The following is a 22,652-nucleotide window of genomic DNA, read 5'->3' on the forward strand; positions in this document are numbered from 1 at the left end:
ATACCACAATGTCATTAAACTACTGGCTGCCTAAGTACTGTTTACAGCATAAGATCAAAACTGCAATTTATTCTTATCAAGAGCTATGAAAACTGGAATGAGTTTGGGCTATCACTGGCCATTGATTAACTACTGTACACAGTGGAATTGTGATCCGAAATATAGCTTCCAGAAAGGACGTACCAATGTGCTAAATTTTATGGATAGTGCCAGGGGCAATATGTACCATATTAAAGACCTGCATGGGCAGCTGGTAATCTTCCCCATTCACCACTCCTCACTGTGCTTTGTGCTCCACAATGTAAACTTGATGTGCTATGCAATGTGACTTTTACAGAAAAGCTCAATGTAAGAATTTGGCATAACATTTATAGGGATCAAACATTTTCCATGTTGTTAAATCAAATCAAGGATGAGAGGAAACAAGAAAACTCTGAATTTCATTAAACCTTATAGTACTTCTTTTTTTGTAAAGCATTTTTTGTTCTCTTCTCATAATGACTCAAAAACTACATAAAATAACACATTGTAATTACATGGCACCTTTCAGCCCAAAATTTCTTAAAGTGTAATGAATACTGACACTTTGCATTTACTTTCCAACTCACATCTGAGAATCTCAAAACATTTTACAAAGGTGGGTAAGTACCCAATTATTATTTATCCTTATTTCAAAGATGAGGTCTTTGAGGCACAGAGAGATCAGAGGACTTGCCCAAAGTCAGACAGCCAAGTCAGTAGAGGAGTCAGGAACACAATCTGTGTTGCTTGACTCCCAGTTTTTAATCAAGCTTTACATCTCCCCTGTAAAGCAGGTAAGATTTTTATCCCCATTTTACAGATGGGCAAAATGAATCATGGGGCAGTTAAAGTCACACTGCAAATCAGAGGTAAAGTGAGGAATAGAACCCAGGAGTCCTGACTCTCAATCTCCTGCTCTATCCACTAGCTCACACTTTCCTTAAAAAGCTGTGCTGTTCTCCCAGGCATCTATATAAAGTATTTAGAAGTTCCTTAACCACCAGTTCCAGTGCTGACACATACATTGAAAATGTTATTACACACATGAAACCCAAATGGTATTTTTAGCAAAATAAAGACCTACCTTCTCATCTTCCCAATCAAAGGCCTGTCTTCTTGCCAGCTTTTGAATATCAAAAGTACTACATAGAGTTCAGAGGTTCTGCATTGTTTGAGGAGCACTTTGAAGAATTTCTAGGCTGGTTATTATAATTTGCTTTTTTTCCTCAGGCCTCTTATTAAATATAATTCTAACAACTGCTGAAGGGAAAATTAGGTCCCAAGTGTTCTGGCATCTTCTTAACACAGAAGGTCAACTACATTCCAGTGAGCCAGAAAGCGGCATGATCAAACATATGCCTTTCCATTTTCCTCATTCATTTCTGTCGGGGGGGAGGGCGTGTATGGAGGGAAGGGTTGTATGTCTCCATTTCCCATTCTTAGTGGCTATGGTAGCATCTACATTCCTCTCTCCATGAAGCTAGCAAATTCTTCCTACAAGTGTTGCTGCATCTTAATTGTTAAAGTTAAAATCATAATTATTGCAACTATGGAAAAAACATAATTCCTCTCAGCATTTTTTTACAGAAATCCTGTGCCTTTCAGCTGTGTGAGAAATTCTAAAAGGCTGAGGAGGAAACAATAAAGTTGTGCATTATGGGCCTGGGTTTACTTTAACAACTGAGCAGTTAAAATAAATCGATGTTTCTTTAATTTAGATACATTTCTCATTTCTTTAGACTTCGGGTTTCAGGCAAGCAGACTTTGGCATCAAAGGGGTTTCTCCTGTTTACCATGTTTTTCTCTTTGCCCCATCAGAGTAGGGTGACCAGCTGTCCCGATTTTATAGGGACAGTCCCGATATTTGGAGCTTTTTCTTATATAGGCCCCTATTACTCCCCACCCTCTGTCCCGATTTTTCACACTTGCTATGTGGTCACCCTACATCAGAGCCACAGGAGTCAAACTCGGACTTCCTTTGGAATTTGTTAGTGTCACTTAACTGACCATTGCACAGTAAGAGGAACTGCCTCTCTGCTGGTCTGGAGGTCTGTCTACACTGCATTAGACGATGGGATTGCAGCTCGGGTAGACATATCCACCTAACTGTAATCTAGCTAGCGCGGCGGCACGGGCTGCTGTAAAAGCCTGCCCTGGACTAGGTACTATGTACCTGGGTATGTACTCATTTTCCCAGCCCACATTGGGATCTGTGCTGCCACATCTTTACTGCTAATTTTATCCATGCTAACTAGATTAAAGCTATCGTGGGTATGGCTACCCAAGCTGCAAACACATTGATTGCAGGGTAGACATACCCTGAGTCTCAGCTGCCAGACAGTAGGTTGTATGTATTCCCATTCACATGGATGTATTGGAACAATATAATCATCTTTGTGATAATATTTAGCTGTTCCTCTTCAAAGCCCTGTGTAAACATGAACTTATCCTCATGATAGCCCTGTGAGGTGGTAACTATTATCGCCTCCCTTTTATAGGTAGGAAGTTGAGCATAGAAAGGTGAAAAGACTTCTCAAAGGTCACACTGGGGTGAGTGGGCAACAAAATGGCAGATGAAGTCAATGCTGATAAATACACAGTAATGCACACTGGAAAATATAATCCCAACTGTACATACTAAATTATGGGATCTAAATTAGCTGTTACCACTTCAGAAAGACATTTTGGCATCATCGTGGCTAGTTCTCTGAAAACATCCGCTCAATGTGCAGCAGCAGTCAAAAGCTAACAGGAGTGTTCGGAACCATTTTGAAAGGAATAATTAACAAGAGAAAATATAATGACACTATATGTTACGTCTACCCCTGGAATACTGTGGGAAGTTCTGATTACCCCATCTTAAAAAAGATATATGAGAATTGGAAAAGGTGCAGAAAAGGGCAACAAACATTATTTAGGGTATGGAACAGAGGAGAGATGAAAAAGACTGGGACTTTTCAGCTTGGAAAAGAGACCATTAAAAGGGGATCTGATAGAGGTCTATAAAATCATACATGGGGTGGAGAAAGTGAATAAGGAAGTGTTATTTACCCCTCACATAACACAAGAACCAGGGGGTCACCCAATGAAATTAATAGGCAGCAGGTTTAAAATAGACAAAAGGAAGTACCAGTTCACACAACGCACAGTCAACCCGTAGAACTTGTTTCCAAGGGATGCTGTGAAGGCCAAAACTATAACTGGATACAAAAAAGAACTACCGTATATACTTGTTCATAAGCCAAATTTTTTTAGTAAAAAAGGGAAGCATCAGAGAAGGAGGTCAGCTTATGAACGGGTATAGAGAGGGAGAGGTCGAACACAGCCTCTCCCCCGCAACCGAGGGAGCAAGGAGAGGCAGCACAGCTAGAGGGAAGAGGCAGGGCCAGAGTCTCTCCACTTCTGGCCACGCTGCTCTCCCCCCAGCCTCCGAAGCAGCTTAAGCTCCGGGACTGGCAGGCTGCGGCCGTACCGTCCGGTCTGGCCCGCCGGAGAAGGCAGTGGCCATGTTACCCGGCCTGGCCCGCCGGAGAAGGCTGTGGCCACGCCGCCCAGCCTGCCGGAGCAGCTCCAGCCAGGCCAGAGACATCCTCCCTTGGCCCGCCCCAGCTAAGGTGGGAAGGGATGGGATGGGGAGTGTGTGGGGGTTCCAGGCTAGGGGTGGAGTCATGTGGGGGGTGGTCACAGGGGTTACTCCCCTGACCCAGCTTCTCTCCCCTCCCACCCCAAAATTTCCCCACCAGTTGCTGTCCCGGCCTGTAAGGGTAAGCCGCTGGCGTGCCGGGACACTTTGTTTACTTAGGTTTACCTCTGTGCCTGCGGACCCTTGAGGTAAACAAACCGTCTTGGCCCACCAAGTGGCTTATCCTGATGGCCTGGGAGCCAAAGTTTGCTGATCCCTGAATTATAGGGTCGGCTTATGAATGGGTCATAAAAAAATTCCATTTTTACTTATCCATCTTCGGGGGGAGGGGGGCGGTCGGCTTATAAACGAACCAGCTTATGATCGAGTATATATGGTAGATAAGTTCATGGAGCATAGATCTATCAATGTCTACTAGCCAAGATTATTGGGGATGCAATTTGATGCTCTGGGTGTCCTAAGCTTCTAATTGCCAGAAGGTGGGAGAGTACAACGGGATGGCTACTGCTGGAAGACAGAATATGGGGCTAGATGGACCATTGGTCTGACCCAGTGTGGACATTCTTATGGGGTTAAAATGTAAAAGTTTCCTGCTCCCAATCCTGTTTTGAGGCCTCTAGACTTCACATCTCTGTTTTTACAGTGTTATGTTACAGTAGTGACACTTCCCTTGGTTTCCTGGAATTTAAATCTTGATGGAGTTATGTTCTTCTTCCTTTAATATCTGCTAAGATTTATATATTCGTGAAGTTATCATCTATTTTCAGAGAAACAGGTGCTTTTAATCAGGTCTTGGATGGCTTAAAATAGTTTTTTTTTTTTTTTTAAAATACTTGTTTTATTGCATTTTTTTGGAGATGGGGACCAAAGCAAAACTCTGAATCTTAACACCCCTGAATCTTGGAGAAGTGTGGTTCATAATTCAAACTGTGTTTGAGGCCAACTCTGATATTTATTTAGCGCTTGTAAGTCGGTGCATGTGATCTGATATTGACTACAGGCCTCAAATAACTTGTTTTATAACGTTTGTTTTAAAATATCTAAGAAGACTATTGTAGGAACCTCAGCCTCTTCAGTGGAAGCAGAGGGTACTCAATACCTTGCTGAAGGCACTCAGCACCAGGCTGGTTTGGGACCCGAGACTGTACACATCTCAGGGCATGACCTTGTTTTCCTTTATGTATTGTGCAATGCCAAGCCCAATAGCAGTGCTCAACAACTAATAAATTAATCATGAGAATCAGAGTATTTAAGATTTTTTTTATCTGATAGCAGGAACAGAATATGTTCCTTATCCTGCATTTCTTATTCACCCCTTCACTTCATTAAGCATATAACCTGAGTAAGGGGCCTGACAGAAACGCAGAATCAGGCCTCAGATGTGTCAGTGTAAATGCTGCAACTAGTCTGTATTTAAAAAAAAAAAAAGTGAGCACAAGCTTCAATTTCCGTGCAGATGGGAGGGAGATGGGAGTTAGGACTCAAACTTTTCTGAACACTTTCTGGATCAGAGTGCCACCCTGCATGGAGAACAGTAAAGTATTCATCACCTTACAGGGCAGGTCCATCTCCTAGACAGACAGCAAAGTTCAGACACAAAACACACCTAGGATAAAAGTTGCAAAAGTGCTTAAGTGGCTTAGGATCCCAAATCCCATTTTCAAAAGGGATTTAGGCACCTGTCTGCATCTTTGCACACCTTTAAAAATCTGGCCATTGGCACTTAGCAGCCTAAGTCTCTTTGAAATTCAGTGGGAGCCAGGCTCCTAAGTGCCTATGCCATTTTTGCCGTATTTGAAAATAGGACTGATGCTCCTAAGTCACAGAGGCGCTCTTGAAAATGTTCCCTCTGGTGAATAGAGGAAGGTACACTCTGAAAATAGTGCAGCTTTTGCCTTTTTCTGGCAAATGATCACTGAGAGCCCTCATAGAAGGATTGTGTTATGAATAGCGCTGGTCAGAAAATGTCAACAAAAACAACATTTTAATGAAAAGCAGAAGCTCATTTATTCTAAAATTTCCACAAATTCTTCTTCTCCCCCTATTTTCCAACCAGCCTTCGTTTTCTGAAAGGAATTGAATAAAGAGCAGGTGGGCACCCTGTGCATGTGGGTCAGTCCTGCTGTAGTGATCTCCACCTGAGGGGAAGCCTGGCAGAAGGTGTGAAGTCGAGCAGCGTAGAAGACTTGGCAAGAGTCTTGAGCAGAGCAAAAGGAGTGAGAGGCAGAGAGTGGAAAGGAATGACGGCAGGTGTGGAGCAGTACCCTGTAATAGAGGGCCAGAAGTTCAAATCTGACATGGGGAGTGTTAGCCAGTGAAGGGTTAGATAAGGGGATGTGACATAGCCTGACAGGTGTGAAGAGATGTTTTTCATAGGCGGACTGGAAAAGAGTGAGACAAGATACATGGATGCCACAGATCTATATTTTTCTTAGTGATCGCTTTAGTAGCTTTGCCATTTCCCTTTGTCAGTGCTTTCTTCTCCTTACTGTGGCATGCGCGTGCGCGCACACACACACACATAGGGTGGCTTTATTTCTCTTTAATCTGGTTTCTTAGTAACTCGCCTGAAGTGGAAATTTCAGAACAAAACAAAGTGACCATTAATAGCTTCAAAAGCAGATTTGATAAGAAGGTTTTCCTTTTATGTTCACCCGAATTCAGCCTTTGGATTCTACGTTTCTCAACTGAAAAGAAAGAATGAGAAAAATTCAGAAGCAGATGGCCACAATAATAATGCACTAACCCCTGATTAAAAAACATCAAGGTGTGCTTTTGACCTGCTGCCTCATATTAAAAAGATTTTTATTCCATTGAAACAGACTAATTGACTTGACTATTTAACTTAATAGCAGCTTAGGCTTCCATCCAGGGTCCAACATGTTAATCAGTGGAATAATTGGAAGAGAAAACAATTAATCCAATTGATAAAAAAAGAGGATCATTCATATTCAGCATTCATTAGTGAATCTCATTCTTTGAAATACAGAAACGTTTCTAGTCAGAGAGAGCTAAGAGCAAGAGGCACACAAGGTTTTGTTGCTTGGTGGAATGTTACTTGGTATAAAAATAACAATAGACAGTCTCATCCCTGTGTAATGTTTCTTGTTTATAATATCATCACTTGCCTAGAAGCATTGAATGGTAATCAGCCTTGACCATCATTCCATTCAACTAAAAAAAAGTGACTTCTGAAACCTGCCCATCAAGGTCACATAGACTCCAGAGAGATTTGCTGTAATGGGTGTGTTTTCCCAGAATACTTTGTGCAGATCAGGCTATGGAAAGGGTTAGTAAAGGAGTTTGTGGGGAAGAGGAATAGTTTTTTTTAAATATATTTTTATAAGAGATATATGCAGAAACAAAGCAAAACACCTAGATGTGGACAACTCCCAAACTCTGCGGGCTCTGGATGCAGATCTGAACTTGGCAGCTATTTTACAGCCCCGCAGCCCAAGCCCCGGGAGCCAGCCACGGGTGTTTAATTGCTGTGTAGACGTACCCTAATGGGCTATCGTGGGCTGAATTGAATTTGCTGTCTGAACACCCCCGAATCTTAGAGAAGTTTGGAGTCTGATCCAAACTCTACAAACTCCCATCTCCTATTTGTATATATTTACAGAAAGCAAACACACACATTTTTTTTGATCACACACACACACACACACACACACACACACACACACACACACACACACACACACACACACGTCTAATGAATTGTCCATAGATGTGTCAGGTTATAGTCCTTTATGGGTTAGTCTGCAAATCAAATCTATACCTTTGCCCTTTAATGCTGACTCTGCAGTTTTGCAAGGGCAGTTGTCCTTGAGAGCGAAGACGTTGCAGGGTCAGCGCATAACATCAGTCTCCATGTTGCCTGAACGTAGGAGCCATAAACCTCACACAACATCAAATTTTATGTATATGAAATGAAGTAAGAATGTTTTTGATAGACTGTCATGGCTGTATTTTTATAGCATTAATATTCCAGGATGGAGGCAAAACATTCCTTTTCCCCCCCCTTCTAATTTTGACCTCTTAAGCTTGGGAGGGTGGGAATAAAGCATTGCGACCCCCTTACCTTATTCTACTAGGAATCATTACATACACCTCTACCTTGATATAACGCTGTCCTCGGGAGCCAAAAAATCTTACCACGTTATAGATGAAACCGCGTTATATCGAACTTGTTTTGATCCACCGGAGTGTGCAGCCCCGCCCCCCCGGAGCGCTGCTTTACCACGTTATATCTGAATTCGTGTTATATCGGGTCACGTTATATCGGGGTAGAGGTGTATTATGGTGCACAGATAGATCTAGAGTAGGTCTTTATTTAGCTGATTTATGATTGAGTCCCTTTTTCTTATCAGGAATGGTAAGGTTGACTAGAAAGGCCAAGAGGGAGGAAGTGTGGCTAGTGGTTGGATCAAGGTGATCAAGATTCATAGGTGCCTATGTTCTGAGTCTGTGTGTTCTTGGGTAAGTTACTTAACCCCTCTCTCTATATCCATCTGTAATAACATTGATGTGCCTTACAGGGGAGTTGGGTAGCTTCATTTATTAATATTTGTAAATTATTTTAAGACTTTAAAACCCTCAGATTAAAGGTGCATTTTTTTTATTTGCATGCACAGTTGTTCCCTTGAACTGAATAATCATGGTAATTGTACATACCAGTTAGACATGCAGTTGTACACACTTTTTGCATGCACAATAGTGTTCTACAGTTATTTGAAAAACAGCTCAAATACTGCTGGTCCAGAAACATACTCATGGATTAATTACTCTAAATACAAGCATGTTTCCTCTCTTTAAATGTTCAGTAATCAGTTAAAACATGGCAAGAAAAAATCAATTTTGTTTATCAAATTGGATTAAACTAACTGGATTCCCATATGGACAAGGGGAATTGGATTTAATGTTATTTTACATAATATCTGCTACACTGGTGTCTTTGTTGTAGTGGTGATATTTTAGAAATAAAATATTCTGCTTTGGACATAAAGGATAAAAAAGAAAGATAAAATGTTAACGATCACATCACTGTATTTAAATCTACGCTCCTGAAGCTTGAGAGTCGCACTTTCCCCCACTGTTCTTCTTGCAATACATACAGTACAGGAGAAGGGATTGAGAATGATAGATATGGGCATGTGTGTGGCATGGGCATGTGCAGCCCATGTGGTAAAATGGGTTGTTGTTTGATTCATGATTTAGTTGGGGCTATTAGATTTTCTTCCCTAAGGCATTTTATAATTTGTTTAACAGAACGCAGCCATTTGTCTTGTTTGCTGACTGCTTAACAGATGGATTTGTGATTTTGGTAATTACTATATGAACATTAATAAGACGTGATATCTTTTATTAATTAATACTTTTCAAGGTTTGTTTTTCCAAATGACATGAGCTAGATTATATCTAAATATTAGTGGCATACAAATATTGGTTTTATAGAATTCGCATTTTGAGAACTCATGTAAACTTTTGACCTCCTAGGAGTAGCTTCTTTGTCCTCAGACTCTCTCTAGAAATTATAGCCCAAAACTGTAATGATGCCATTTGTTTTTAGATTTTGTACTGTAAACAAGGGCTAAAATTTGGTCTGTTCAGTTTAATAACATATAAAGGTGGGTCAATGCCATAAGAACCTTATTTTGCAAATTTCTCTTCTGTAAGTCATGAGCTTTACTTTTAGCCATCCTTGTAGCCCCTTGGCATTCACTTTCTGGGTGAAATTCACCCATGTGCAAAGATCCAGCACAAGGCCTGTGCACCACTTACATCCCACTTAAGCCTTCATAAGATATTTATATTGCATCTTTCAGTCTGGAGGATTCCAAAAATACTTTACAAGCTTAAATGGATAAGAAAGCTGTATACTATACATAGGAATCACTTCATCGGCTGTTGAAATAAGGCCAGTAGTGAAATCAGTGCAGTTAAGGATGAGAATTTACAGTAGCATTTCCAGTTCAATCTGTAAAGGCAGGAGTTCTGCCGCGATAGCATACTGGGAAAATGGTGTGGAGTTTCTGAAGCTTGGAATGCCACCACATAGGAAATACTGTGGGCCTCATTCTCCACCCCACCGTAGAACTGGGACTTAACTTAGTTCATAGACCTTCTGCTGTCCCTCGGTACAGTGGTGAATTTCACTCTTTGTGAATTTTTGAAAAGCAAGCCTCCCTGGTACCAGACGTCACAGATAGTAAACTACAAAGTATATGCAGGAGTGTGGGTGGAAACCACTTGTCTCATTTGGCCAGATGAGTATTCCACTGGAAGTGATTGCAAGCTCATGCAATCAGGGAACAGAAACAAATACCATACTTGCTTTGTCACAGCTGTGCAGTACAAGCCAAAAATTTTGAGTTTCAGGTGCTCACAAAGACCTCTTTGTGATCAAGCCATAGAAAGAAAACAATATGAAAGTGAATTCAACAAATAAATCTGATGAAGTAGCCATCAGCTCATTGACATTTCATGAAACAAGAGGCTAAATTTGCTGAATATATGATTTATTGCGAACTATTTACTTAGCTCAAACCACACTTTTTTTAAATTAAAAAAATAGTGGTGCTCACACTATTTTTTTAATTTAAAAAAGTGAGACAGTTTAAGCAGATTATTCTCCTGTAGGTTTATTAAAGCCAAGAGTAATGGAAATACAAATCCAGATTCTGCACTCCATTAAACTAGATTTACACGACTAGAGCATCAGTGTAGCTACATCAGTGTAAAACTCCGATATCAGAGGGGGAAAAAAAATCACATAAATGTTTAGCATCAACGTTTGTTCATTTGAAAATCTGCACTGGAAAGTACATTGTTCATGATTCACTATATGCCATTCTCCTGTTTTAAGAGTTCCAGTCGTAGAGCAGAAACAATACCACATGACTCTGGGACCTCCCAGCCAACATGCGTAATAAATGATGAATAGCTGAAGCAAAACACTACTTGACCTTCCTGAGTACTGAAAACCATTCACCTAAACTACTCAGCTAATACTTACAAGCAGTGGACATTTTTGAAGAAAATCAGAATCTCTTCCTGAACAATTTGCTAACCAAGAAAGGATCTCAACCTACAATGAATATTTCTTTTTTATGAAATAGTTCACCCAGCCCCAAAACTTAACATGCGCTTTCCTCAGTGACTGAAAGCTTAGAAAACCAAACACAAAAACAGCCTGAAAAATTCTTTGATAGAACTTAACTGTAAAACTTGGTGACAATATGTAGATGTTGGTGTGATGTGAATTTCATCCATAATCACATATATAGTAGAACCTCAGAGTAAGGAACACCAGAGTTATGAATTGACCAGTCAACCACAAACCTCATTTGGAACAAGAAGTACGCAATCAGGCAGCAGCAGAGACCAAAACAAACAAAACAAACAAAAAAAAACGAATATAGTACAGTACTGTGTTAAACATAAACTACTTAAAAAAAAAAGAAAGTTAAATTTTTTTTTTGACAAGATAAGGAAACTGTTTCTGGACTTGTTTCATTTAAATTAAGAGGGTTAAAAGCAGCATTTTTCTTCTGCATAGTAAAGTTTCAAAGCTGTATTAAGTCAATATTCAGTAGTAAACTTTTGAATGTTTTGTTCAGAGTTACGAACGTCCTTTCCTGAAGTGTTCATAACTCCGAGGTTTTACTGTAGTACAGGAAACAGAAGCCTAAGGCTACTTTCCTTTCAAGTACATTCCTTTTCTTGTTTCTTTACTCATCCACCTTGTTTGGCAGTGAATTCACTCACGTGTTAAACAATATGGTCATAATTCTTTGTGACAGTCATTCTCATAATACTTAGAACACTGTAGCCTTTCTGTACCAAAGAGGCAGGCGGAACTATGATTAGTTGTTGTGATTTTTTCCATACAAAAATAGCTTAATGAATAACACTTGCATTAAGATAAGCAAATGAAAAGTACATGAGGCTATGCTGACTTTCCAATATTTGACTGTCAATGTCCGTCTTTAAATTATTGCAGTGCCAAACCAATTTGTATCTCTCTATCAAAACAACTGTGGAAAATCCTTGCTAGCAGCAAGCAGAACTGTAGGGAACATTTATTGTTTAGTAATGCATCACTGAAAATGTACGAGGTCCTTTGAGTTTTGAAATAATTAGATAACTAATAACTGCTTTTAAAAATGCAAGGGGCTCCCAAGGTTATCATGCTTTCAGTAGTGTCCAACAGTTCAATAGTATCCGATAATGCAACAGATCTTGTCTTATCCTAGAACTATATTACACTGAAAATGTATGCCACTCTAAACAATCTAACTTGTGGGTTTGTATGTGCTACTGAAACTTCCCCTTCCTAAATGATCAAAATAAATATCTTAAATTTGGTATATCTGAGATGACAATAGCATGTGTTTGATAATAGTGTATTAGAAAAATATGTTTAAAACTGATCAAGTTTTGGTGATATCACACCAGATCAATGCCAATATAATCTATTTATGTTCGTGGATTTACTCTGGTTAACATTGTAAGTACAGGATCAGGACCTTTATCACTATTATAAAATTTCACAGAAGATTGTGCTCCATCTTAACTTTGAAGGAGAGCAAGTGAAACTTTTGCCTAATATTGTGTGTGACTCTTCTGCCAGTTGGTTAACAGCAGCAAAAGGGCTGGGTTTAATATACCTAGGGTCTCTCCTGACAAATAACAGGGAGTACTCCTTTCAATGGTTGTTCTATCATTGCTACTGTATTTTAAGTGAGTACCTATGACAAGCCATTTTTGCTCCGTCTTTGCAAGTACCACCAATGATTTGCTGTCATACATTAAAGTTCCCATTGGTATTTCAGGTGGTTGTTTTTTGTGTTCTCTATTTTCTTATAGGCAAACAGTGAATGGGTCCTCCGGGTGTTCCAATATTGCTCCCCTACTCATTGTTTGTAGTAGTTAGAGAGAACTGGACTTGGTCCCTATCAACACAGACACATCAGGAACAGCTGCATTACTCACTAAACAGTACCTTAGATTCCCCAATTTTCTGAATCACTCTTATTTCAGTGAATGGATCCAGTGTAAATGTTGGGACATTAGCTACAAGATGAGTTTTCCCCCTGTGTGGTTAGAAAGGTTCATGACTTAAAATCATATAAACTGAATGAAAAAAATGGAAAAAAATAGACTAAGAAAAAAGTTGCAATGATTTATAATAATACATATTTATTGTATATACTAATGGAGTATGTTAGTCAGTAACTTACATTACTCAGTAACTGTGCTGCTTTCATAGTATATAGTAAATCATATTTTATATATAGGTCCATTTCACAGGATGAGTGTCAGGACCACTGCACTTTAGTCATTCATAAGAGCTACCTCCCTTTGGTTGCATTCATTTAAAGGCACACCACCCCAAATCATATTTGTCTGAAAAAGTTGTACTAGTTGTTGTTACAAGTAATGCTTACGATTATTATCACTGAATAAAGTTGGAGAAAGGTTCCCCCCCTATTTTTTTCAGGGTTTTGTTATTGTTGTTGACTTGGTGCAGTTGACAGCACTCTGTCAGACACTGGACGTTCTAGTCAATTGTTAAAAAAAATCAAGTGGTCAGAATCCTTTTAACTGAGTTAGGTGTAGTATATGGCACTAGTGACCTATCCCCAATTGTCCTTATCCTGGAAGCTATTTTTGAGATCCCATCCTTCCAATGGTTGGGAAACCTTCTTAAACTAATCCTAATGTAGGTCAAGATTGCTGCCCAACCCATTATGCAGTATAATTTTCTTAAGGGAATTAATCCTAGTCTTTGTGGTTTCAATTTCCTAAAGATGGCAAAGCTGTATCAGAGCATTCTCCTCACTCCTCCTTCCAGGTGAGACTTGGACAAGCAGAATAATTTAAATATAATAATCCTAGAGCAAACGTTTGCAATGTGGTAAAATCTGATATGCTCATATTGTAAAATGAAGGTAGTTTCACTTTAACTTCTAGCAGGATTTCATTACTTTTTGATGGAGTTGTGCCTGTAGTCAGATTAAATGAGGAAAATGGAGTAGTTAAGGACCAAAATGGTTTAGCTGCACTCGTGTCTCACCTTAGCATAAATTCCCTTGCACAAAATCCATCTCAGAGCGTATAACAAAACCCAGTGTATACAGAATTGGGCTTAGCTAAAGCAAATGCTAGATGGGCATTTTAACTAATGATGTCGCAGTACTAAACATGTGTCGGAGAGGAACAGATTACTCAGTACAAATAACTAAATGACAAATGTAGCTTTTTTTCTATTCATGAAGCAATCCTGATTTCTGTATGTGTTATTCCTACAGCTGAAGAGCTAATGGATAAACACATATTAGTCTATGGTTGTTTACAAAGTATTCACTTTATTTTCAGTGTGTGATTTAGAGTGACCAGATAGCAAGTGTGAAAAATAGGGACAGGGGTGCGGGGTAATAGGAGCCTATATAAAAAAAGCCCCAAATATCGGGACTGTCCCTATAAAATCGGGACATCTGGTCACCCTAGTGTGATTGGTCACCTATGTCAGATGGTATTGCTTCTGCTCCCTCACTGTATGACCTGAAATATTTGAAATGGAAAAATAATGAATAACATATAGCACATACCCTTGTGCATGCACAAATACTCCTTTGTATGCATTCGCATGTGAACTGAACACTGTTCCCCAGGCATGCATATGAACAAACACTATGCACAAATGTTTGTGAATAGATGCAGATAAAAGGGCACAAATATGGCTGAAACAAGCAGTTATTTGGAATATAAATGGATGTTCATGAAGATAATTTTTACAGTACTTGACCAACTCTAATGCGTGTCTAAATACAAACTTTCTGTCTCTACATTAGGGCCTAATCCAATTTACATGGAAGTCAATGGGAGTTGGCTCAGACATTAGATTCCAGAAGTGCCATGGTTATTTTCTTCAACACCTAAAAATAAATCAACTAGGAAATCCAAGCAACAAAAATGTTGCCTCTTTTCATCCTGTGCCCAGTTGATTTAGCTGTTCAGTCTTAGTCTTCCATATATTGGCTGTCTCATAGATGCTGTCCCTGTATCATCTCTCACCCTGTTTATCCCACATATCATGTTTCTCTGCAATAGACTGTAAGTGCTTTGGGGCAAGGAGCCAGTATTTATGAGTTACAAAGTGCCATGTACATTTGCTATGCTATATAAATAGTATTACTAATCTCCAGAAGACTGTTTGCGTTTGTGTTTCATAACTGTATACGAATAGAAAGAGCATTCCAGACCTGGAATCACAAACAGCAGTAATCAATTTTTGACATTCCACCATTTTGTACCGAGGTTGTTGAGCAAAAAAATTTAAAAAAGCCAAAATGCCTCAGTGGTGGTAGTACTTACATTGACAGTGTTCAAGGAAAAAACATGTTCCTTAGTATAAGCTATGCTCAACTAGTTCAAATGCATTGACGTGGTAGCATCTGGTCTTGTTTAGAAATGGCAAATCCTATTTACTTTATAAGTATTTAAGCTAATTACTGCTCTGATGTAAGGGGACGTATGACAAGGAGTTCACACTATACCCTTTAAAGGGCATTAAAGTGTTTTATCCACAGGAAGCAATCTATGCTTCATTCAATTGATTTGTGGGGACTCTGTTTTCTGCAATACACTGAGTAGATGTAATATACACAAAACTAGAACCTTGTGGTTATAGCTTCTATGCAATAATTTCTCTAATATAAAAAAACTCATAAAATGCTTTTGCTGGAGATGTTTTTTTATTTTATTTGCACTATCTCATATTTGTGGGATCTATTATATTACAATAAATGGTTTATTGTAAAAAATACCTAATTTGGACTTTAAAAGTTGAATCTATAATCAAATTACTGCATCTCCTAGTTACACAAGAACTTTGTTTCTAGATATAAAAGGGTCGTATAAAGGATTATACTTCTGTTGCAACACCTACCAAAGAAATTAAAGAAGCAGGTGTGACGTTGTTCCATATGTTTTATGGAAATATGCTTATGAGTGTGAATATGATGTAACTGGAATATGCTTTATGCAAAAGGTCTCTTGTAAGGTATCCTAACAAAGGTTATAACCCATTGAATATATTCCTCCTATTTGTATGCATCGTTCTTGTATCTGAAGCTAGAAATATGAAGTATAACTCTGAGGTCCTACTGAAATTATGCAAAACGTGGGTCATTAATGGTGGTTTAGAATCTTGATGGCTCCCATTGACTAGGACAATGTTTCCCAAACTTTGGAGGCTGCTTGTTTAGGGAAAGCCCCTGGCGGGCCGGGCCGGTTTGTTTACCTGCCGTGTCCGCAGGTCCAGCCAATCGGCTCCCGCTGGCCGCGGTTCGCCGCTCCAGGCCAATGGGAGCTGCTGGAAGCGGCGGCCAGTATGTCCCTCAGTCCCCGCAGCTCCCCTTGGCCTGCAGCAGTGAACTGCGGCCAGCGGGAGCCGCGATCGGCTGGACCTGCGGATGCGGCAGGTAAACAAACCGGCCCGGCCTGCCAGGGGCTTTCCCTAAACAAGCGGCATCCCAAGTTTGGGAAACACTGTGCTAGGACAATTGGTTGTAACTGGTTTATTTACCTGCAAATCTTCCTGTGTACTTGTGGGCCAGCCCAGGAAGAACGGAGACTTAGGGTCTTACAATGACGTGACCATGTCACCTGATAATAAAATCCATCTTAAATCTGCAAAAAGAAGAACAGGAATACTTGTGGCACCTCAGAGACTAACAAATTTATTAGAGCATAAGCTTTCGTGGACTACAGCCCACTTCTTCGGATGCATATAGAATGGAACATATATTGAGGAGATATATATACACACATACAGAGAGCATAAACAGGTGGGAGTTGTCTTACCAACTCTGAGAGGCCAATTAATTAAGAGAGAAAAAAAACTTTTGAAGTGGTAATCAAGCTAGCCCAGTACAGACAGTTTGATAATAAGTGTGAGAGTACTTACAAGGGGAGATAGAGTCAATGTTTGTAATGGCTCAGCCATTCCCAGTCCTTATTCAAACCGGAGTTGATTGTGTCTCGTTTGCATTAATAGATTGTGTCAATTCTAGCTCAGCAGTCTCTCTTTGGACACAAATCAACTCCGGTTTGAATAAGGACTGGGAATGGCTGAGCCATTACAAACATTGACTCTATCTCACCTTGTAAGTACTCTCACACTTATTATCAAACTGTCTGTACTGGGCTAGCTTGATTACCACTTCAAAAGTTTTTTTTCTCTCTTAATTAATTGGCCTCTCAGAGTTGGTAAGACAACTCTCACCTGTTTATGCTCTCTGTATGTGTGTATATATATCTCCTCAATATATGTTCCATTCTATATGCATCCGAAGAAGTGGGCTGTAGTCCACGAAAGCTTATGCTCTAATAAATTTGTTAGTCTCTAAGGTGCCACAAGTATTCCTGTTCTTCTTTTTGCGGATACAGACTAACATGGCTGTTACTCTGAAACCTGTCATCTTAAATCTGGTATTTTTCCATTTAGAAGGAGGTGTGGGGACCCAGAGAGACAAAAGATTCCCGCCTTGTGCCAAAGCCATGAAAGGGGGTGGAGTAGGACAAAGGGGGATGAGAAAACCCCTGTTTATCACCTGAGATGTCTGCTGGAACTAACAAGGAATGTACCAGGGAAAAGGATTGGGCCTAGACTAGGAAGGAGTCTAGTCTATGAAAGAAGCTTATTGGAACATCTCTGATGGTGAGATATTACCTATAATCAGTTTCTTAATGTATTAGGCTTAGACGTGCGTGTTTTTGCTTTATTTTGCTTGGTGACTTACTTTGTTCTGTCTGTTACTACTTGAAACCACTTAAATCCTACTTTTTATACTCAATAAAATCACTTTTGTATATTAATAAACCCAGAGTAAGTGATTAATACCTGGGGGAGCAAACAACTGTTCATATCTCTCTATCAGTGTTATAGAGGGCGGACAATTTATGAATTTACCCTGTATAAGCTTTATACATGGGCATGGGGGCATGGACCAGACCCTGGGTCTGTGTTGCAGCAGGCTAGTGTGTCTGGCTCAACAAGACAGGGTTCTGGAAGTCCCAAGCTGGCAGGGAAAATGGGCTCAGAGGTAATTTCAGCACATCAGGTGGCAGTCCCAAGGGGGTCACTGTGACCGAACCTGTCACAACAGGACTCAGATTTTGTTCTCCTACAGTCATAACATTAACCGTGACATCATAATAATGTAACCTATTGGTATGTAGTATAGTGAGAATTTCAGGACAGCAGCAAAAGACAGTGTGGGCCAAATACTGCTCTCAATGGAGACAGTGGAATTACTCCTGATTTGTATAAATATAAGCAAGAATAAAATTAGGCTCGAGACTCTTCAGCTAATACAGTAAGTTAGTTGCATCTGTAGCAACTGCTGTCTAAGCTATGAGAGGATGCTGAGCCTGATTTTGATGTCACATCAAGTTTTTGTTGACTTCAGATGAGTTACTTCTGATTTATGCCACTGTAAGTGAGATCAGAATCAGGCTTGTTATTCACTGTCATTGTTTTGGTCACAGCTAAAATGGCAAAGGGGCGGGAGAATGTAATGATGGGAAACGTCATGAAAGTAAATGGTGCAAGCAGATTTGTTTATTGAGTGGCATCTTATCAAGTCAGATCACAGGAAACACTAAATGGGCTTTATTGCTCTTCCTTTTAAACCCAGACCATGAAGGAGAAGAGGGTGGAATTCTTCTACACACCCACACAGTATTCTTGCATTGACACGTGTGTACACAGTTTATAGAGTCATCTATACATGCAAGTGACAGAACTTAAATGAGCAAAATCCATTCACCTTGGCGCTAGAAGAGTGTATTCATGTTTTATATATACAAAGTTGCATGCACACAAAGGGAGGCTGGTCAGGGCCCCTAGTGAAGATCAAGCTGTTTTTTATTATAGTTGCTAGGTGCTATGGAAATATTAAGAATAATAATTAATAGTACACCTCTACCCCGATATAACGTGACCCGATATAACACAATTTCGGATATAATGTGGTAAAGCAGCGCTCCAGGGGAGCGGGGCTGTGCACTCCAGCGGATCAAAGCAAGTTCGATATAACACGGTTTCACCTATAACGTGGTAAGATTTTTTGGCTCCCGAGGACAGCGTTATATATGGGTAGAGGTGTAGTAGCACTTAGCTCATATATTAATGGGTTTCATCTATAGTGCTCAAAGTGCTACGTAAGAGAGATGAACACTCATTTGCCATGTAGAGGTAAGAACATCATAAACCTACTACATGAGGTTAGGGATAAACATAATCTTGAAAATAGATAAAGAAATATGAAAGTGAAAAATAATAACAAGAGTTTATACATGTGATTCTAACAGACCAACAAAGCAGCTTTTAAGGTGGTGGCCATTGCATAAAATAATGCATCATGAAACAAAGCAAAGTTCCAGCGAAGAAAAAAAAAAGTGGGGAAAATTAACACAGGAGGGGACATATAGCTTCTTTCATATAATTCATTATTCAGACTATTTGTTCTCAGACTGTATTGGAGAATGTATGGTAGTGGATGAGCAGAAATGAAGAGAGGCATGCAGAAATGTCACAGAACGCTGGTCAGTCTAATTGAAAATAAACTCTCCAAGAATAAGGACCCACTGAGCCAGAATAGTGGTGAGTCGGTGGTGATGCTCATTATGGGTGTGCTGTTAATCATACGCAACTTGAACTGGTAACAGTAATAATATGCAGCAAGTGTGAACATGAAGTAGATCTATTTATCATGTGACCTTTGGGAGGTAGAAGCCTGTACCTACTTTGCATTCAATGAACTGATTCTTTCCCTTTCTGTCTCAGGGTCCTGACCCTTATTCTTCTCTTTCTGTGAAGGGGGAGTGCTGTTACGTACCCTTTTTATGTGACTTGACTTCCTAATTTTCCTCACTTTGGGCTTAATCCTGTAAGGTATTGAGCACTTCTTGAATTCACACTAAAGATGGTTCACATGAGTGGGGCCCTTATACTTGAGGGTTTTGGCTTCCCAATTTTCCTCATTTAGGTTTCCTATGGTCCAAACTGCTAGAGACAAGTCGTAGTTTCAAACAACGACATTAATAAAGTCATGGCCAAGGTTTCCAGTGTGCTGTATGAGAATCAGACACACAAGGGCACAGCTTCAAAGCAGCATATAGGGAAGTCATGGTAGGCTCAGAAATCCTGTTAATAAATAATAGGATTTGTGCACACACAAACCATTCCACCTGAACATTTTCCCTACTCTGCACCATCCACTGCTGAATCAGGAGGGAGTGCTTATTATTGGCTAAGACAAGAGGTGGAGTGGGTTCTATTTCCAACCTTTTACTCTCTCCACGTAGCTGTGTGCAAGTCACTTATGCTCTATTTTCCTTAGTTCATCCGTCTGCACAGTGAGGATAATAATTTTCTGATTCACTGGGGATCTGTAACCTTCGATAAAGAGCTTTGAGATCTTCTGATCCTATGGAAAATGAAAGGTATTAACGTAACTCTTGGTCTTGGATCTAGATGCCAGGCCTTTGGCTTTCCCAGACTAGACTATTGCAATTGCTCTACCTGGGGGTTACACCTGAAGAGAAACCAGGAGCTCCTGCCACTGCAAAAAGCAGCTGTTTGCTTGGCAGTGACAACTGCACTGACTCCATATATGTTTTTAGGTGCCATTTGAAGGTAGTGACTGGTGATCTGAAAGGCTGCATCTTGCTTCATGTTCCCCTGCTGCCTCTGAGGTCTGCTGGTGTGCTCAGGCGAACAGTCACACCTATAACCAGCTGGTTACTGATGGCCAAGCATTTTCCATGTAGGGCCTTCAACTCCTGATTTATCCTCCCATCAGAGACAGTATTTGTTAGGCCCTGTCATAAAGGTTATCTCTGCTGTTTGTTTACTTTCAGGAATGTCTTTTATCCTTTATTCTGGTGCAAGTAATGTGTGTTTTCTTACATAATGCACATGCAACCCAACGTTGGCTGCATTTTAGAAATTAAAGGGCCAATGGATCTTTAATGACCATTAGTGGTCAGGACCTCATCTGAAAGACAGGACCTTCAGCATCATATTGGGTACATCTGCACAGAAGCACAGAGGTGTAACTTCTAGCTCAGGAAGACTTATGCACACTAGCTCTGCTGGAGCTAACAATTAAAAATAGCAACAGCTTGGGCTGTCCACCTGAGGACTTAATCAGGAGATTATTGGGCAGGATTGTACTCAGGCAGCTAGTCTGAGCTGCTACCTGTGCCACTAAGGCCATGCTGCTATTTTTAGGCACTAGTTTGAGCAGAGCTAGCGCCTGTCTGTCCACCCAAGCTGGGAATCGCACCTCCCAGTTGCTGTGTAGATGAACCCACTGGGGCATTAACATACCCAATTCTTCTCTGTTGGAAGTCAGTGGCAAATCTATTGACTTTGACAGATGGAAGACTGGATTCTAGATTAACTCTGGTTCAGAGTTAAGAGTCGCCTAGTGCCTCACAGATACCATCTTCTACAGCACCTGCAGAGGTTTCCCAGAACACTAGCCTGGTCCAGAGATGCTTATATTATGAGATTTGATGGCTATTACTGTCAAAATAAGCATTTTACTTTTTGTTCTCTAGTTAGCATATGTCTTCCAGCACTTATTTAGCATAGGGGTCTTTAGCTCCTGATAACATCCTATTACATTTGGAATCATCCCTTAAATAATGGCCAGCCATCCAGCACCTGGATTGGCTGACAATTACATGTGGGATAATAGGAGTATAATTACCCTATTTTTTGCTGCTTAATTAGGTTCTCAGATTTGAAGTGCTCTGTCTCTTGGAATCCGCAAGCAGGGAGATTCTGAGCACAGTTATAAATGCATTTTGGAAGTTGACACAATACTAGCAATGGGATGAGAGCTTCAAGTGCTTTTCCTCCCAGTATGACATGACCTTCATCCAGATTGAAAATTAGGTCCCAACATTCATTCCAGTGGGACAGCTGAGTAAACTCCATGCCATGTTAGTACTTGTCTTCCTCAGCTGCGTGGCAATGGCCTCTCAATCAAGGCATGCTCTTGTGAGCCTAAGTTATGCAAACCTGGTTAAAATAAACTAGGGTGGTTAGCACTGGCATTCTGCCTTTCATTTGTGAAGTCTGCAGGCTCTCCCAGGGAGAAACCCATCCCTGTTATAAAAACCTACATACATTCACCTAAATCTTCAGAACTACAGTGGCATTGGAAAAGTCAATATTGGTTTGAAATGATTGAACCACTTTATGAAATAATGATTGGTGCAATGAATGTCATGAATTCTAATTAAATTACATATGTATTAAAGTCCACTGTCACAAAAGACAGTGCTTATTTCTCTTTCAAGCATATGAAATTGAATATGTTTTCCTGTTGTGATTTCATATATACACAGTTAATACCTCTCCCCAATACAATCTGTTCACCACCATATGTCACGTTCATTACAGATCATATGTAACTCACCATAGTGGCACCAAGTCCAGTGGTTCAAAGAAATAGGTGAACTTGCTGTGATCTCTAATATATATTTGTTTCTGTGAACTCCAGCTCACAGTAGTGCCAGGAAACCGCCCAGCAGTTCAGTCTTCAAAGAGCTATCTGTCTCTTTCTTTCTAATGGAGCAGCACTGGAAAAGTACTAAGGACCAAGGGCCTGATCCTGCTCCCAGGGGAATTTTGCCATGACTTCAACTGGAGCAGAATAGGCCCCTAGAGAGTCTAAATTGATTTAACCGAAATCTTCCTGCCCACTGCCCATGCATGTTATATCAACGTCCCTCCCTGTAGATTTTCTCCCTTGGATGCCTAGCCACTTACCAACACAACATATATCTGTTGCCCTTACACATCACCTCCAAATTTGGGCTTCAGACTCTGATTTCAATGAAAGGATTTTCATATATTTTCCAAATGTGCGGATCTCCTACTTGGTAACATAATTGACTG

At 40.1% G+C, this 22,652-nt stretch overlaps 1 protein-coding gene across 4 annotated transcripts in view; it reads left to right on the forward strand.

Moving 5' to 3' along the window:
- The window catches only part of PPP2R2B (protein phosphatase 2 regulatory subunit Bbeta), a 243,761-nt gene that overhangs the window by 51,642 nt on the left and 169,467 nt on the right, over nt 1–22,652 (forward strand). For 2 of the 4 annotated variants that reach the window (XM_065554960.1, XM_065554959.1), the window contains one exon: nt 8,038–8,146. The exons of the other annotated variants lie outside the window; for them this stretch is intronic. The gene's annotated coding sequence lies outside the window, so the exon portion shown is untranslated. The remainder of the gene's footprint in view (nt 1–8,037; nt 8,147–22,652) is intronic. 4 annotated transcript variants of the gene reach the window in all.

This window comes from Chrysemys picta, chromosome 8 (genome assembly GCF_011386835.1).
Source record: "Chrysemys picta bellii isolate R12L10 chromosome 8, ASM1138683v2, whole genome shotgun sequence".
Classification (NCBI taxonomy): domain Eukaryota; kingdom Metazoa; phylum Chordata; order Testudines; family Emydidae; genus Chrysemys; species Chrysemys picta.